Here is a 15600-nt window from a genome sequence, read left to right as displayed (position 1 = left end):
TGGATATTATAGCATCTTTATTTTCTATTCCACATTTGGTATGTGTATGTCATTACGATACTAGAAACAACCTGAAGCCAAAGCTATTACCATTTTATTCTGCAAGCCCCAGAATTCCTAATCCAGCTTTACACATAATGGGTAGTCAATAAACACATGCTATATAACTGAATATATGGAACCCAGAATTACCAAACAGATATGATAGAGGCCAGTCATTTGCTTTACCAAAGATTGCTCTCCTTTATAATGATCAGTACTGTATCCCTTTAAGCAGCTCTCCTCTGTGTAACTTTACAGATCACTGATTACTATTAGGACCTGGCAATGGTAAAGCTTCAAGTAACCACTGCTAATTGAAGATCAATTATAAATACATATGAAATGTTCTGAAATTATAGTTTGTCAATAAGAATACATAGTTAATTTTGAAAAACTAAGTAAGTCAAAACTTTTCAGGAAAACATCTTTAACGATGAAAAGTACCAATCACCCTAATACTTAAGACCTATATATTAGACTTCATGATCATCTAGCTGTATTTGAAATATATGTCAGGAATGATATAGTTACCTTAAAAAATATTAAAGAAATAAAATCCACCACTGATTCATGATCACAGTTCCTTATGTAGTAAACTCACCACTCTGTGTGTGAGACCAGATCCTCAGACGTATAACTCTACGCCCATTCCTCAAGACCCACTCCCAAGACCTTTCAAGCTACAGAAGGCTTTTGTATGGATTTAAATGTATGCAGAGGCTGTATGTAGAAAATCATTAAAACTTTTTAAAACCCTGGGCCTTACAACATATCTGAACATGTTGTCTGGGACAACAAAGAATGTATAGCACCAAATGAGACAAGAATGCATACCCATATACAAAATTTATTTAAAAAATTCATTATTACCATGAGGACTAGTAAGTAAGGTCCGAATAACTGTACTTCCATGATGCCAAACAGCCCCATGACAGAGAACGGAAGAAAGACTAACAAACCACTCTTCTGTGTGTCTCCGTTCCTCTTTGCTTCTTTAATGTAAACATTAGGGTCATTATCAATGTTGTGAGTTTATGAAGAAATATTTTCCCAGATCAGTTTCTTCCTTATGATTTCACTTACGAATGTATTTGCTTGTTATTAAAGTACCCAGGGTTGGCATCTGGAACACTGAGCAGTTTACAAACAAGGTTTTAATCTAAACTGTGCTGATGTCCAGAAATGACCAGTCAAAAGGGAGCCATAAATAAAACCGGGTGAAAATGCATACATTCTGAGGTGTAATAAACATAAAAGTCATGATTTTAAAATGCGATACTGAAGGTCTGATCAAGTCAAAGGGAAATCCAAAGACCAGAACCCAGATTACTAAACATAAAAGAGAAAGAAGACCAAACTCATGTGTGCCCTCCAGGTCATGGCTTACTAAGCCATGAGAGAAACCACAGCTGTAAATACAGGTTGAAAACATCCTGGAAAACCTGAAAATTGCTTGATGGAAGCATTGGGCATAATTTTTAATCTATAATCTCTCATGGATAGAAAAGTACATTTTTACCTCTTCAGAATCTCACGTGTGTTTAATAACTGGGCTTGAGATCTTATTAATATATATATTTCTAACCAGTATAATTTATCTAAGTAAGAATAAGTGTTAGCTGTAGTAGTTTATATTTTTATTGGAATGTGAACACAGTTCAAACTTATTCTGTTTACTATACTTTTAACATGACTTGGTATACAGTACGTGGAATCCTCAAACCCTACCCTTTACTTCAAAAGTGTTGTCATTACAGATTGTGACATTAATAGCAATAAACAAAAAAGTAAAAATAAATAAAAACAAAGTCCAAAACTCTTGAATGAAACATAACAACATAAATTGAAAACTTCATCCAAAAAAAAAAAAAATTCACTGGCTTTTGAAATAGACTAAAAGCAAAAAGAATGTACTAATAAGTAAATAAAAGCCAAATCAGGGTTAAAAGTCTAATTTTTAAAATCCACTCCAGTGCTTGGGCCAAACTAGTTTACAACCCTAATGACAATTAGGACAAATACAGTGCCACAGGAAGAAACCCCTGCTGTATTTCAATGTCAGCTCCTACGTTGGAATTAGCCAGTGTTTTAGTGGTTTTTACTCAGTATTATTTTAGGCCATATCTGTTAGAACAATTAGCACAGAATAATTTATATTATGTATATTTACATCTACTGGACTTTTCCAGCCAGTAGAAGACACTTACTTTGAGGATAAGGGTTGTTCTATACTCACCTTTTATATTCTCAAAGTTTAAATCAGCATCAATACACTGTAAGTACCAGTGAATTAAATCAGTAGTAGTTTTTGCTACCTGAATCTCACCTACACTTGACCAAATTATTTAACATGCAAAATGGTCTTTGAACATGACCCAAGAAAGCAAGTCAAAAGAAAAGTGTCAGATGCCATAAAACGTACTCAGTTTACCAGCCTACCTGAATGAGAACAGTATGGAAGTGGTTTATTGTGGGGGGATGAAAGACAAGAAATGGAGAGCCTGACACACCCCGGGCAAAGCATCATGCAGCTAGAACCATGCAAGAGCACTCTTCGTAAGATTATCATCCACAAAAGCTACTTTGCCAAAATAGAAAAATACCCTATTTCTATGTTTCATGGATCAGGGAAAAAGAAAAACCATTTAAAAAGAACAAACTTTTTATCTTCTATATCTGAATCAGGCTCTGACTTTGCTGAATTTGCAAAGAAAAGAGAACTTAATTTCACATGAATAGGGCTCAGTACAAAAAAAGCAATGGGTTACTTTGTATTTTTTTAAATGATTTGCTACTTGTATAGAAATGTGTAATTTATAAAATCTTTTCTACTTATCATAGCAGAAATAAGTTTCTTAGGTAAAATAAATCAAAAGTACCCATAGACCATTTTGAAAACTGGTAACTTCTGATTAACCCTCTAATCCATGTTTGCTCATTAAGACACTCTGAAATGAAGTCTATGAATCTGCTTATTAATTTTTTCCACAAATACTGAATTTCTTTTCAAAGCAAATGCCAGAAAACTATTTTATCACACTATCCATGTTAAACTGTTAAATTCCTTTTGTAAAATATATTCAGATTAAGTACTTAAAAGTACCAGAGTAAAAACATATAGAATATTCAGTGAGAAAAACTCCTCATGATGAATGATGATTGCTACTGACATACCAAAGGAATTAATAAGTAGTGAAACCAGTAACTGTTATTAGACATTTCTGTACTAGATATACCAAACAGAAAGAAAGTTCACTAAATATCAGTTTATAAACTAAGTTTGAAGTCGGTTTTGTCTTTGACTGTGACCTCACAGATGAAAACTGACAGCTGGCCCCAGCTCAGAGACTTTCTCATCTACCTCTCTTAAGACTGATAGAGAACAGTGTTCCAAGCCCTATCACTTCAAAATGAAGACGATTTCTCTTTTGGGAGAAAGAAAAATTGGAGGGAATTCTTGGCTAAAAGTTGCCTCAAAACTTTCATTTCTAACCTTTTGGAATGTGGTCCTCAAGGCAGGTAAATACAAAACAAGCCCAGGAGACAGTGGCACTGCAGACAGGCATTCTAAGCCTGGCACAGCCACTTGCTAGCTGTGTGACCTCAGACAAACTACTTAACCTAAGACTTAGTTTCCTCCTCATTAAAACAGGGTCACCTCTCCTCAGAAAGTTGTTGTGAAAAATAAACAAAGTAGTAAAAATAAAACTTGTATTGATACTTCACAAGGCAGCCCTCAGTCCAAATTTCTCCCGAGGGGTACAGCTCAGTGGCAGAGCATCTGACTGCAAATTATCTTTCTCCCTTCCTCCCAAAGAGAAATACTATTTGGGCAACTCTTCTAAAAACTGCTTTCAATTTTCCCTTAAATATAATTGAAACCATGTAATCACACTATCACCTTAAAAAACAAAAATGATTGGATAAGGAACTTACTTCATAAAAACAACAGGTGCCTTTACTTCACAGAGCCCTGCGAAAGGCTCCACATGATCCCTTCCTAACTGACACATACGTAGAGACTGTGTTAAGTCTCCAATTCATATATCAACAACTTTATGATAATACGTAGGGATGAATACTAAAAGGACTCAAAAACTACAAACAAATCTTTAAAATCAAATAATGGTAAATTAAAAAAAAGTTCAACCCCACATCCCATTCTCAGACATTTCTAGGCAGTATCCCGGATGCACATTAGTGAATATAATAATCAGCTGAGAGAAACAGGACAGAGAGATAGAGGGGGAGGGGAGGGAGGAGAGGGAAGGAAGAATGCGAGAGAATGAAGAAAATGGTAACTTCAGTAACTTAAAATATAATCAGAGTTTGACAGCTGGGTGTAGAGAATTATTTTCTCATTTTGTTACATGCTCCACCACATTCCCTTTGCAGTCAATGAGAACTCTACCCTTGGGTGAGTTTTGAGAGGTGCACCAAAAGCTGGAAAACAAGTCAGCATTCTTTATTATTAAAAGAATCAGCACTGCTAATAAGACTCCCTCTGAATCACTCAATCTGTAGCTTTCCTACACCAAAGGATGTAGTCAAATCAACAAACAGTAAAAGACAGAAAACTTTCTTTAGCCATTAACAGTTTTAATCTACCAAATGAAGACTGATTTAAGTCTTACCATAACAATAGTTCAGATACAGCTATTACTTTATTCCTAGGGTGTCATATAGACTCTTCCTCGCATCATAGTTTTCAATTTTTATAGCGGTTTTTATAGGAAATTAGAAGTACAGATGAAAGATCTTGACTCAGCATTTCACAGTTATTTATTGAAAATAAAGATACCTAGAACCTCTACAAAACAATAAAACCCAGAAACATTCTCACCTGAGAGGAGACCAAATTTGCAGAAAACATTTTCTTATTTTTACTTTTCTGATAGAAGGAAAGAAACATGCAAGTAGCAAAGTAATAAAGGAAATATAACCCCTTCATGAAACTTCTCCTAAGAGTAAAACATAATGAAAGTAACCTAAGTTTTCCTGACCATTATGAGAAATGTTCAACATGGTAGAAATTTCAAACGTTACTGCTATCAGTGTGTTTGTGTTTGCTTTACAAAACTAAAAATTACAACAACCAAAAAAGAATCACAATGTCAAAATGGATAGACGAGGTTCAACTAGTGTGTGTATGTGTGTTTAAGCTTTCCTTATCAAAATTAGCAAAAGGATTTTCATTGAGTAAAATGGGTAGGAATACCAGATAATTTCACGCTGTGGACTAAGGAAGTTAATACAATAGGATCACAATCCCTCATAGGAAACCCTAAGGTCCAATGCTTCAGATTTTTGTGGGCTTTAAAAAGGTCAGATGGAGCATATAGTATATTTTCTGTAACATTCCTAGTCCAATCTAGGATAGGGCCTCATAATCAACCATACTACTTACTACTTCTACAGCAAAATATGTGAATATTCTAAGTGGGCTTTAAAAACTATTTTAAACAGGTCCATGACACTCTGGGTCAGGTTGTGCCACCAAGTGAGTTTTGATGTCAAACTTTTGGAGGAACAAAAACTTTTTAGTTTTTCAGAGATTTTTTTAGATAGAGGATTGTGAATGTATATCCAATACCACTACAGATCAAGATACAAAGACTGTTTATTTATTTATTAGAGATGAAAAAGTATGGCAAATTAAAATTTAGCCAAGTAGGAAGATGTTCCTGGCAAATCTATCCTTACAAGTTAGGAAATACAGGGAATTCCCTGGTGGTCCAGTGGTTAGGACTCCACGCTCTCATTGCCAAGGGCCTGGGTTCAATCCCTGGCTGAGGAACTAAGATCCTGCAAACCGCACAGTGTGGCCAAAAAAATTAATTAACTACTTAATTAATTTTTTAAAGAAAGTTATAAAAAACAAAGTTATTTAATTTTAATTTATTCAAATAAAGTAAATGAACATTGAGACTACTTAAAAATGTCTATGTTAGAAGCAGTGAGTATTCAAGTTTGAGAACCCTGGTACTTGCAGTCTTTTGCACTTCCTTTGCACTTAACCACAGGTTGCATTTCCCCTGGCCTTTGATTTTCACATTGTTCAAGATTTCAGGGATTTGGAGTATTTCCCATTCATCTTCTCCTTAGTATGTCCCACTTTTTTATTTAAGTGTCATTTTGCACAATGTAATTTGTTACGCACTTCGGATATAATGCTTCTCAATCTTCATGCCTTGACACGAAGGTAAGTTTTAATTGGTTGTGAGGAGTGCCCCCAAGTAATTAGTTATGAAAAGTTAAGGTACCACAGTTTATAAAGGATTTTACATGTGCATATATGGGTGTATTTAAGGTTTTCATCATAATAACATCACTCTTGCTTGTAATGATATACTTTCTTGTTAGGGAAAGAAGTGGCTTTATCACACTGTGAACTACCTATAAACCCGACTGCATGGAACTTCCCTGGTGGTCCAATGGTAAAGAATGCGCCTTCCAAGGCAGGGGATGCGGGTTCAATCCCTGGTCAGGGAACTAAGATCCCACATGACGCAGAGCAATTAAGCCCAAGTGCCGCAACTACTGAACTAGCGCGCCTCAACTAGAGAGCCTGCATGCCGCAAATTACAGAGCCCACACGCCCTGGAGCCTGCAAGCCACAACTAGAGAAGAGAAAACCTGCAAGCCACAACTAGAGAGAAGCCCGCGTGCCTCAACAAAAGATCCCTCATGCCTCAGTGAAGATCCCGACTACCACAACTAAGACCCGAGGCAGCCAAAAATAAAATTAATTAAATAAATAAATAAATAATAAATCTTAAAAAAAAAAAAACCTGCATAATTTACCTATGTCTATAACCAGGGAAATCATAGTGTCCCATGCGTAAACATTAGTCGCATGTGTCTTGGTAGAAAAGAGAATTGATGCTCTAAGACATTCCAAGATGTATCAAAGTCACCAGAGGGAATGTCCAGTGCTGTCAACTAACCACTCTGAACTGTGTACTGTCCTGTGCTATGTCTTTTTAAAGAGGTGGGAGGAGCACTTGAAGGAGCACTGTACTTAAATGTGGCATGCCTCAGTTGTTTTTTTCTTTTTTTCCTCCTGGTTATTCTTATTATTTCCTTCAGTAACAACTTGTTTGTCCAGCACCTCATATCCAGTTAAAAATGCACCAGTGTTTCATGATATCAGAGTTGAAAATTACTTTGGAGGAAACAAAAATTAAAAGGCACAGCCTTGTGAAATTTCAAACTTAGTGGGAGTTGGGGTGAGATGAGATGTACTGAATAACTATAAATCATATATTATTGAGCGCTGACTGTGGATAAGGGTCATTACAGACATTATTGTCTTATGTCATTCTCATTCTGCTGCATGGTAAACATTAAGATGCCCTTTTGCACATATGATAATGGAAGTTCATTCTGAAGTGACATGCCCAAAGTCCCTCAGCTTATAAGCTAGAGAGGCAGCAAAAGTGAAACCCAGGGCTCTTTGGCTGCGAAGCCTCTGCTCTCTGTACTATACCTGCTACTATGGGACATCTACAGAGTGCGATGAGGGCCCTCTGAGTATTGTAAACATGCTGACTGAAATACAGCCATAGAATCTTGAGGCTCTGGAAGGGACCTCAGCAGTAAATGAACTCTAAGCCCACATTCAAGTATGTGACTCCATTCAATCTTTTTCAATCTTTAGCCATCAGTCCCTAATACCAGAGTTCCTCAAAATATGTCAGAGGACTTCACACCTGCTTCACAATCACTGCAGTACCGTTAAAATGCATATTCCTGGGCCCTATCCCAGACACAATGAATCAGAATATGAGGATGGGGCCTGGGAAATTCCATATTTTGCAAGCAAAACTGGTGTTTTTTAAATTGTAAGTCATAAAACAAATTTAGTGAATGACACCCTGTATTTTTTTTTAATAAAATTGTTTGGAACAGATTAGATTTATAAAGATTAGATAGGAACAGAAAACATTAGAGCACTGCTCTTAGTACTGTTTCAGGAAACTTTCGTTCCAGGTTTTTTTATGTGGATTGGAATATAAAAGGTATTTCTCACCATAGATCTCAAAAACATTTGAGAAATACAGCTGCTTTAAACAACTTTTATCCTCATTCTTATTTGTCCTTTGAAATAAGTTATCAACCTTTTTTAAAATTATTCCCTTTACAAAATATCCAAACTTCTATGTCCTTTTCAGGATCTCAGTTATTCCAATCCAGGATTTTCTGTTTTATTCCCTGATCTTTTCACCCAAGGGCTATATTTAACTATTGGTTTAATTATTTAATCAATATTTTACAATATTTTTCACTTTTCTAAGATTTCATAAAATCCAATTCATTCTTAATCATTTTTACTTCGTATTTTACACAACCTCCTCACTATCTGAAGTTATTTTACTATCTAGATCCTGGATCTGACTCACATATATTAACTTATTAAGTTTATATTTTGGAAGGTGTGCCAATGCTTCATGGTCTATATTTAATCCTTTAAGTCTTTCATTCCCTTAGTCTTTCATTTTCTATTTATATATACTATTAGATAGAATTCTTTACTGGCTTGTCTTCTTTTGAATTTCCGTTGTGTAACTGGTACTTATTTCAATTTTCACTTTATCTTTTTCTTTGAAAGAAAAAAAAAAGGAAAGAAAACAATCCCCATTAAGACATGAGGATTTTCTGGGTATATCTTTACAGTTATAAAATGATGTCCTGGCATTTTAAGAAACTATAATTGCCTTCTAAGGGATAATATGAACACATATGAATGTTGAGTGAAGCTGAACTCAAAAAGTGCTTTCCTCAGGTATGACTTAAAATACAGAAATCTCTACAATTCGACACAGTATGTGATGACTGCCCCTGAGGTAGTACAAACCCACTGATGGAATTACAGTCACAGAATCTTCAAGCTGGAAAAATGTCCATTCAGTCATTAACCTTAGTCCTTACCACCTTTGGAGCAGTGTTTCTCAAAGGGTAGCTGAGGACCCTCTGCATCCAATTTACTTGGGGCACATGATAAAAATGAAGCAGTGGGACTTCCCTGGTGGTGCAGTGGTTAAGAATCCGCCTGCCAATGCAGGGGACATGGGTTCGAGCCCTGATCCGGGAAGATCCCACATGCTGCAGAGCAACTAAGCCCGCACGCCACAACTACTTGAGCCTGTGCTCTAGAGCTCGAGAGCCACAACTACTGAGCCTGTGCTCTAGAGCTTGAGAGCCACAACTACTGAAGCCCATGCACCTACAGCCCTCGCTCCGCAACAAGAGAAGACGTGGCAATGAGAAGCCCGTGCATCGCAACAAAGAGCAGCCCCCACTCGCCGCAACTAGAGAAAGCCCGCATGTGAAGACCCACCACAGCCAAAAATAAATAAAATAATTAATTTTTTTAAAAGTGAGGCAGTGAAATTACAATGTTTTTATAATTTGGGTTTGTTTTCATTTCATAGTGAGAGGAAGGAAGCTGACTAAAAATACAGGAGAGATACCACTCAGACCTATTTTAAAAGGTGCCCTTGGTAGTGAAATGTTGAAAAACAAGGTGGATTTCAAACTACGAGTTCAAGAAAAGTGTCTTCTTCTTAAGATAAATACTTGCTTAAATTTAAATTTTAAAATATAGGTATGCCACACTGGTGGTGATGCAATATGCCAAAATCAACTGCCTATATTTAGTAATTCAGAACATTTAAAAACACAATCTTAAACATTTCTGCACTCTTGCAAGAGACTAATAATTTCAGGGATTTCTGTTAGTACAGCAAAAACAGGCACATCTATAATGAGGCTATTTTCAAAAAGTTCTTTTAATAGGGTGGAACTGTGAAGTCTTTATTACTTCTATTAAAGATTTCTAATATTAAAGTAATTGATATTCACGGTAAGATCCCATTAAAACTATGGCCCTTGCTTTACCCATGTTCTTTATGAAATGTAGGAAAACGTAAACATTAAGTATACTGGCTGATGATTAATAATTAAAAATTATGTTTGTAATTTTACTGAAAAATATGGTTGTATAAATACTTTAGCTGCTGAATTAGATTTTCATGAGTTGTGCCACATTTTAAGGCTATTGTTCATTCTTTAACTATATACAAAAAACATTATCAATTACATAGTTACTTACAGCACAAGCAAACTATAATTATATGTTCATCCTAGCTTTCACTCAAAGCTATGTTATAAATTCAATGTCTAAACAAATCTGTTCCAATGGATGAAGTATAAAGATCAGGTCTGTAAGGTCAAAGACAGTATACACTTTTCAAGTTGTACAGCAGAGCTATATATACATTAAAAGCAGAGCTACCTCACAAACTCCTAAACCCGGAACTTTTTAAAAAAAATTTGGATATAAAGATCAAGGTGGATATAAAAAAAAGAAAGGTGTCAAAATTTCAAAATGTGTTAGTATCTTAGTCCCTAGGGGAAGATTCTACCTAAAACCGCCACAGTACCTCCAAAGACGTACCACTAAGAAACAACATAGATGAACCCCCTTTTCAATAGCTAGCTTTAAATGTGAAATGCAAATTAAGACTTCAGCTTCAGAACTTAATAGAGATATGCAGAATAATAAAATGAGAAGTTTGAAAACTCTTGGCAATGTAGAAGCAAAACCTTTATCTAAAATCTTATTTTGAAAATTAAGCCTCAAATCCAATAAATACATTTTAGATGCAAATAACTTGTAATTCATTGTCGGCGTGACTTTTAAAATCACTACTTCAAATTTTATACTATAAAAACTACTCTGATTTCAAAGACCAAGACTTTTCTTGAAAACATTGTTTTAATGAAGCAGTTATTTGATATCTCAAAGAAATGCAAGAGCTCATCAGATCGCTTTTATTCTGGAAATTACCTATTCCCATTTTAAATTTTGAATTGGTCAAATATATTTCGACGGCAAAAGAACTAGCATTAAAAGTTTGCTCCAGTGAACAAAATAACGTGCCTCACATGTATAAATGTGGTGTTCTTCAGTAATCAGGAATGCATTTTGAATACTCTTGCCATATGTTCAAAAATGAAAAACTTCTCTTGCAAAGAAGCTTTAAAAAAAAAAATACGCTGAAATCCACATATTTTGGTGTGTATTAAATTCATCTTACAGACCCATCTCATTCTGACCACTCCAATTGGCCTGTTATGCATGTGACATATTAGGAGGCTCTTCTATCTGAAATAACACGATATTTTACATTCCATTAAAAAATGCTGGACACAGAACTTCTATTATATATCATCTAAGGTTCTCAACAATGTCAAAGTACATTTTGCTACCATACAGAAACTACCAGAAAGGCCTGGTCTTCAAAACTCAATTCCTCTCAATACTAAGACAATCTTTTAGTAACATACACAATATGCCAGCAAGCCAGGAAACAAAATAAGGTCCCTTTGCTTTTTCTTTTATGGAAAACTGAATTCAAGTCCATTTTCATTCACAAAATACAGTCTGTCTTCATTATGGTAATATTACAAAGCACCAAAGCTGATTTACACGATTTCGTACAACCAGTTTTCTTAACGTATCAGCAACTTAAAGTACCTGAGGTGTTTCTGACAATGGAGGGGCAAAATTACACATTGGTTTTCTGCAAGTTTGGGCTCACCATGCGGCTTTCAAATGTTAAACCCTCAGTTTTCACCCAGAGGGTTACTTCTCACAACCACACTTTTAAGGCACTTACTGTCCCACATGTTATTTCACCAACTTTTCCATTTGGGAGGCATATATCTGAAAAAGGCACTTAGTGTCAGATTTCAAAGTTGCTATTTATTATATATACAGACTGTTAAAATGCACTCAATTTCTCCAAATATACAAATTTTGACAAAAATTACTATCAATTAGGACAGTTATTTGCCTTTTGAATCAAGCTGGTACACTAAATGCTAGATTTACTATATTGCCCAGTCCACCCTCCCCCCACTAAAAAGGTAACTGTCACAAACAGCACAAGTTCCCTAAGAAAGAGAGCCCAGGAAAGAGTAAGCAAATGTCAGTCACTGTAATTTAGAGAGGTCTTCTGAGCAATGACTCCTTGGGTTTTTAATAATTCTCTCTACTCACAAGCTACAATCTTTCTACAATATTATCTAGCATTAAATTTCCTAGGCCTTCAACTCTACGTAAAATTTTATTATCAATTAAAAAAGATAAGTTTTCAAATGACACTTGCAGGAAAATGTGAAATGCACATTTCAACTATCTTAAAATAATAATAACTATAGTTGAATTGTAAATACTAGAAATCATAAATTGACTTCTGCTATGGGAAACTTAGCAAGACAAGTTTCTGGGATGCTGCAAACCCAATAAGGCATCTTCTTATGTGTACAGTAAGAACCCTTATGTCATTACTAATACCATCCAGCTTCCCTGTATGAAGAGTTTGCATACTTACCCAGGAAGGCAAATGGAAAGTACACAGGGAGGAAGATGAACTGCAGCAAAGCCTTTGTCATATGATAGTGACCTATAAAGTATCAAATAAAGGTACATCATCAGTGTGGTAGAGCTCTACAACTGAGTCCCAACTCCTGCAACATCTGTGAAGGAAGGACCCCGAAACCCAGGAGTCCAGCTCCCCACCAACCCCTCCTTCTCACCATCCCCACCTCTACGCTCGAACTGTGGGGCAATAAAGGCAAAGAAGCTCCCTGTATTCAAAGGGCAGAGGCTGAGGGGAGGGTAGCCCAGCTGGCATTCTAGGGTGTCTCCAGCACACTTGCCCCCTACTCCCGGTATGTACAAGGCAGCTGATCCATCCTGCAAACCCAAAACCCACATCGTGATCATTCATCAACTTGCACAAGTGATCGCCGCCCCCAGGACAAATGCACCAGGAACCAAATCATGGCAATCGATAGGCAGTCCGAGCCTCCCCGTGCCCAGGAGCCGGCAGGAGGTAGCAGGGCGACGGCAGCAAATCCAGCAGATCCAGGTAGCGCAGCCCTCAGCCCTGCAGACCTGGGCGGCCACAAATGTCGCCCCAACGCCCGGCCCCGGTCACAATCCCGAGATTGGAGATCGGAACCGAGCGGGGAAACACATTCACCAGAGCCCCCGGCGTCAAGTGCAGGGCCACCAGGTCTTCGAGGTCGGGGTGGGGGGAGCTGGAAAACGGAGAGGGAGGAAGGGAGCGAGGGATCCCACCCCGGCTTTGTTGCTGGTCACCATCAAGTTTGCATCTTAGTACAAAATGTCGATCTTTAAGGCTGACAAGACAGAGGCAGAGGGAGAAAGAGAAAGGGAATAGAGTCCATCTTGCTTTGGGGAAGAGGGGGGAGAAAAAAAAATGAAGTGCAAAGCCCACACTCAGGGCGTAAAAGTCTGCTAAACACCGTTCCATAACGGAGGAGCAACGAGTGGGGTGTCCCCGTCCCCGTGCCCGCTCGAACTGGCGGCGGTCTGGACAGAAAACACCTCCTCCCTCTCCTCCTCTTCCTCCTCCTTCCCCTCCTCCTCCTCCTCCTCCTCCTCCCTCTCTCTCCTCCCTCTCCTCCTCCTCCCGCGGGCCCCGGCGAAGATCCCGCCGCCACCGCCGCTGCCTCCGCTGCCCCCCGGGGGGGCACAGCCGCTCCGCCCGGCGCTGCCATTCCGGGCTTGGACCGCGCGGCGCGCGTGGGGCCGGGAGAGGGGTGGCCGCGCGGAGACGTCCGCGCCGGGGACCCCCTGCGCCCCCTCGCCGCGGGCTGGCTACAAAAGTCGCGCGAGCCGAGGTGGCGGCGGCGCGCAGAAGAGGCGCGCGTGGGGGCCCCACGTCGCGAGTGGGCAACCCCAGGAGATGGCGAAGAACGCCCCTCCCCGCGCGGGGAAAGTACCCCGGTCCCCGGCAGCCCGGCGTCCGCGGCCGGGAGAGGAGAACTGGACGTGTCATTAGCAGGACAGGCAATGGTTTCAAAGCCCCAGGCCAATGACCATCAGCAGAGGCAGAGCTCGCTCCGTCCCCATCCCCCATCACCTCCACCCACCTTCCCCTTCGTACCCCCCCACCTCCACCCCACCTCGCGAAACTTTTCGGCGAGATCCACCTGGACTAATTTGTCCTCAAACAGTTAAAATATTGACTGGACCCTACACACCAGGAGGGAAGGAGAATGCACGCTTTATTTTCCTTTCTACCGAAAGGAAAGCAAAAAATAGCTTCTCTCTCCGTCTCTCCCTCTCCCCCCCACCCCTGTCGTACATGTTGTGTCTTAGCTTTTTGCATCGTTTCGTTTTACCTTCCTCATTTAGCTGAAATGATCGCGGATTATTTCACACATAAACGTGTTCCAGATTCCTGGATTCAGGGTCCTTGTAAATTACAGGACTCGGGTTTGGTCTCAGTTACGTTAAGTTTCATACAATACCAAAAAATAAAAAAAATAATAATAATAAATTGCTGAGGGTGAGCGAGCGAGACGAGGTGGAGGAGGAAAAGAAACCTCGAGTCTGATTTCTGTAATTTACTAGCGACCCGGATCGCAGCAAATAACAGGGTAACACGAGTGTGGCTTAAGAGGGCTGGGGAGCTCTTTCTAGAGGCATCGACCCCATCCCCGGATAAAGGATCTGCAAGTTTTCTGTCATCGCGACCATGCAATGCCATCACTTACCTTCAGAAATAAGACTTTAAACAGCCAAGGCCTTCCTCCTCCCCTCCACCACCGCCCCCCCCCCCGCCAGCTTCGCTCTCTCCACCTTAAACTTATTGACACAACATAATCCCACATTCAAGCAAAATCCTGACACAGCCTCCCTCCTCCTCTTCCCCCTCCTCTCTTCCCTCCCGTTCTCTCGTTCGCTCTCCCTCTCGTCCTCTCCGGTTTTCTCTCGCTCTCTCTCTTGCCCTCACCCCCCGCCCCCGCCGGCTTTCCCTCCCTCTTCTCTCTCCCCTTCTCCCTCGCCCTCTTCCCCCTCTCCCCCTATTCTTCCTCCTAGCCACTCTGGCACTAAAACAGCACTTTCTCTACTCGCCGCGCATTTGGTTAGGGGTGGGGGGGTGAGAGGGCACCAATCTCCGGGGCCGGAACACCCAAATCCCAACTCTCCAGATGAACGAGCAACTGGGCTGCTGTTCCCGGTCACCGACGCAGACGAAACGTTCGATAAATCCACTGAGGGCTGGCTCCTTGTACCTTCCTCCCCTGCCCCGACTCCCCAGGCCCCACCTCCCCGGCAGCCGAGCCCAGGCTGGGCTCCACGTACTTTCGCCGAGATGAAGTTTGGGGCTCCCCAGGCGGCCAAGAGCCGCCCGCCGGCGTGAGGGCTCTGTTGTTGTTTTCCTCAGGCTGCTCCTGCCCGCGCCGCGGCTCCCGTGCCCCTCTCGGGCGGCGCTGCCTGTGTGCCGAGAGGTGCTGGTTGCAAACGCAGCCTGGCACCGGCTGGCCTACTACTCCCCAGCCCGGCCCCCAGCCTCCCGCCCGCAGGGCACTGCCTTCGCGCCCCCCGCTCGCCGCCGGCGCGGCCGCGGCGACCCTCGCCCCCGACCTCTCACGACCCAAAGTTTTGGCGGAGGGGTAAAGTGCCCGGGGAGCGGGCCGGCTGGCGGCGGCTCCGGACGCGCGGGGTTCCCT

General features: G+C 40.3%; 1 protein-coding gene across 7 annotated transcripts in view; it reads right to left on the bottom strand.

Moving 5' to 3' along the window:
* BBX (BBX high mobility group box domain containing) overlaps positions 1-15600 on the bottom strand; it is a 282022-nt gene that overhangs the window by 266132 nt on the left and 290 nt on the right. For 4 of the 7 annotated variants that reach the window (XM_060010596.1, XM_060010594.1, XM_060010601.1 and 1 more), the window contains exon 2: positions 12444-12515. The gene's annotated coding sequence lies outside the window, so the exon portion shown is untranslated. Of the gene's footprint in view, positions 1-12443; positions 12516-15038; positions 15055-15232; positions 15365-15600 lie in introns of those variants that run through there. The other 3 variants (XM_060010595.1, XM_060010597.1, XM_060010598.1) reach the window with 2 other exon arrangements.

Source organism: Delphinus delphis, chromosome 4 (assembly GCF_949987515.2).
Source record: "Delphinus delphis chromosome 4, mDelDel1.2, whole genome shotgun sequence".
Taxonomy (NCBI): domain Eukaryota; kingdom Metazoa; phylum Chordata; class Mammalia; order Artiodactyla; family Delphinidae; genus Delphinus; species Delphinus delphis.
The sequence above is the reverse complement of the archived record's forward strand: the minus strand, read 5'-3'. Positions and strand labels throughout refer to the sequence as shown.